The following is a 3,448-nucleotide window of genomic DNA, read 5'->3' as shown; positions in this document are numbered from 1 at the left end:
GGGTCTAAAGATAACCATTCATTAGTTGGCCATTAAGCTTAAGTCCGCTCCATTATTACTGTCCTATGAGAGGTTGTGGCTCTGGAAGGTCTCTATCTACTAATAAAGCACTAGGGAAAGGCGCTTTGAACTTATTAGCAACCTGTCACCAAGCAGAACTTTGGAGGAGCTTTGTAGGAGGAAAGTGCCATCTGATCTTGAGGGGTAAGAAGATAATGTTCAAAGTTATGGGACTGATAAAGAGAAGTCTTGTTGGAGTAGCTGGAAGGTTACATAAAGGCAAAAGCACTGGTCCTTGAGGGTGATGGCTTATTAATAACAGGAGAGGAAAGGAAAAGGAAAATTGGCAAGAGAGGCAGCATGGAGGTAACTGAATACAAATTATATGCTTCACACTGGCACTTGGGGTTCTCAAACTTATCATATGCCTAAATCCTGTTCCTTTCCCACAAAAGGCAAGTTTTGAAGACCTCTGTCCTCAAAGTTTAAGTAATAAGAGGGGGAAGGCGTGCCTGGTTTACCCAGACCTTACCCACTGCAAAGGCAACACCACCCCTTTCCTTGCCTGGAGCCAGACAACAGTAGCAGGAGAGGAACAGAGTAGCAGCGGGAGTGGGACAGGAGGACAGAGGCTTCATAGAGTAGATCTATTCCCCAAGACCTTTGTGGAATCTCTGTATGAGACTTGGCATACTGACAATGGGAAACCACAAGCCTGAAGTAGAGCTGATGCAGGGCCATCAGCTTTAAGAAGGATCAAGTTTATTACATTGCCCTGACATTTATCCTTCATGGTCACTCACTGCCAAAGTCCAGAACTAGACTGGTAAGGTGACTCCTATCTATGGATAAGGGGACCCTGTTCGAACGAGAAGCAACTGATATGTGGGGCTGGAAACCTGAGAGTGGAGGCTATGTGGACTACTCCAAATTCAGGGCCCTCCAGGGATAAGTTCAGGATTAAACCCTTCAGAACTAGAGGAGCAAAGTAACAAAGCCCTCTCTCTCTGGTGCCCAATTCATTTGGGCTCCCCTCGGGCTTTGATGGGAAGAAATAAGCAATAGAGATGGGTCTAAGTTCCTTCATAACCTCACTTTCTACCAATCAAGTGTGCCCATTACCCCTTGGCTGAGAGAAGGAGCAGTCTAGAAAGAGAGACCAGAAACAGAACTACCCTCATCATTAAATCACTGTCCCATGGCTGCTGCACATCAAGGATAAAGGTCGGCTCCAAAGCTGCATAAAACAAGTTTAATTTCCAACCAGGGTCACAGTCATCACGTTATCCCACATTTTGAGCAAGGATAGAGAAGGTGAGTTATTAAACATATACAGTCTACATTCCAGAGGAGGAAAAAAGAAGAGAAAAACCAGTTCAGAACTGCAGTTACCACTATAACACCACAAACTTTGGGGGTGGGGAGAGGGGAGTCTCCAGGAAGAAGAAAGCTAGAACCAGGTACAGTAAAAAATTAAACCTACCTGAGGAGAGCAGGAAGGGAGTGGGTGGAAATGGAATGAAACACTCAATCCTAAAAGAGCTGTTAAGTGAATGGGAATGTAGAAAAGACCACCCCTGCCAAGGGTCTAGCAGCCAGGGATAGTACTACCAAGATCACTTATTGCCCCCTACTGGACAGATCTGGAGCAGCACAAAGGCAACCTAGAAGGCTGTTTCCCAACACCCTCAGCCCCAGATTGGTCCCTGGAGCCCCAAAAAACAAGGTGAGGAATAAGGCCTGAAATGAGGAAAATCTATTTGGGACTGGCATCTACCCAGGGAGGGTCAGAGAGGGAGTGAGGCAGGAAAAGAGGCAAAATCCTCACAAACCACAAAGACAGAGTAGGGAATCATAAGTAGGAAAAAACAAGGAAAAAAGACAAATAGGCAACAGCAGTGAATGAGCTGAAAAGGCAAAGGAAAGAGTTCAGGGAAGGAGAGGCAATGGGTTAGGACAAAAAAAGTCTGAGGAAACAGAGCAAAGAAAAAGCATCTGTGGCGTTAGGGGTGTGAATACATTTTAAAAATGAAATAGAACCTCTAACACCCCCCCCACACACACACCAAACACACACACACACACACACACACACACACACACACACACACACACACACACACAGGCCTAGAAAGCAAGATGCCTGCACACACCCACTGTATCTTGGGTAACACATCACTAAGTAACTGGCACTGAGGGAGATACCCCTGGAACCTCTCTTTCACAGTTCAATTTTGGATGGAGTTAGGGGTATTGATCTGCCTGCTGTGGACAAAGATGGCAGGAAGCCTGGCCCCATGGAGTGGGGCTTGGGACAGTCCTGCTGGGAAGGGGCCCCTCACCTATGCTGCGGGGGACCCTGTGCCCTGACCTTAGCAGAAAGGTTATGGGCAACTGTCTTGGAGCTCAGGGCGCAGCCAGCACACACAGGAGCCCACAGAACAGCCACGGCTTCACAGAAACCGCATTAAGTCAGGACCCAGGCCAGGCCCTCAGGGACAAGCACCCCCTGTAGACAGAGAGAGGCAGTAGCAGCAGCTTCTGAACAACTACATAATAATGCGCAAGGACCCTGAAGACCACTGCATCCCACCAGCACCAACAACCACCTCAGAGTTCAATTTCCTCCACTCCAACCACCAGATCCATTTATGACAAGTGGGTGAGGAGGGCAGGAGAATGGAGGTAGGAGGGACAGCAAGGATGCTCTGAGGACCTGGAAACAATAGAAAATCTTCATCCTTTAGCACATCTTAGACTAGAAAAAGTGAGAACTGGAGAAGAGGGGGTTGATGTTGAGGTCTGCTGTCACCCCACTCCTCCATTCATTAGCTCACCCGGTCAGCCCTGGTCAGGCCAGCAGGACTACTAGGGTGAGAAAACTTCTGGCAAAGGAAAGATGATCCACCTGGCCCCCAAAATCAGAAGGGCTGGGCTCGGGGGAAGGGGGGGTGGGAGGGATGCCTGGGAAGGCAGGAATGGGACTGACCTACACCTCACCTCCTCCTAAAAACAAAAAAGAATAAAGACGGAAAACCTGAGGCTTTCTCTTGCTTTCCCCCATGCCCTGGGTCCCAAACACGCACCATGGTCTTGCTATCCCCACCTCCTCCTCAAGCTCCTGAAGAACAGATCTAAGGATGGTGGGGGAGGATCAGTTGAACACTCTGGGCTGATAAGAGTGAGTGGGTTCCTCTCTCCTTCCCAATAACAAGGCAGAACAGAATGGCATCTCCTTGGGAACAGTCATCTAGAGATAAATACCATCCCCCAGCCCTAAGAAGGGTGGAGAGAGGGGTACAAGGAAGATGGTGGAGAATCCTCCCTCATCTGTTCTATCATCCAGAAAAATCTACCTGCAGCTAAGAGGGAAACCAGTCCAAGACTGGGGTAGTCCAGCCTGATTAATACCCTCCCACCTTCTTCCCTTTATCTTGCCAACACGGAA

The sequence above is a fragment of the Carlito syrichta genome, unplaced genomic scaffold (genome assembly GCF_000164805.1).
Source record: "Carlito syrichta isolate Samal-C Ts95f unplaced genomic scaffold, Tarsius_syrichta-2.0.1 Scaffold314050, whole genome shotgun sequence".
Classification (NCBI taxonomy): domain Eukaryota; kingdom Metazoa; phylum Chordata; class Mammalia; order Primates; family Tarsiidae; genus Carlito; species Carlito syrichta.
Note: the sequence above shows the minus strand (reverse complement) of the source record.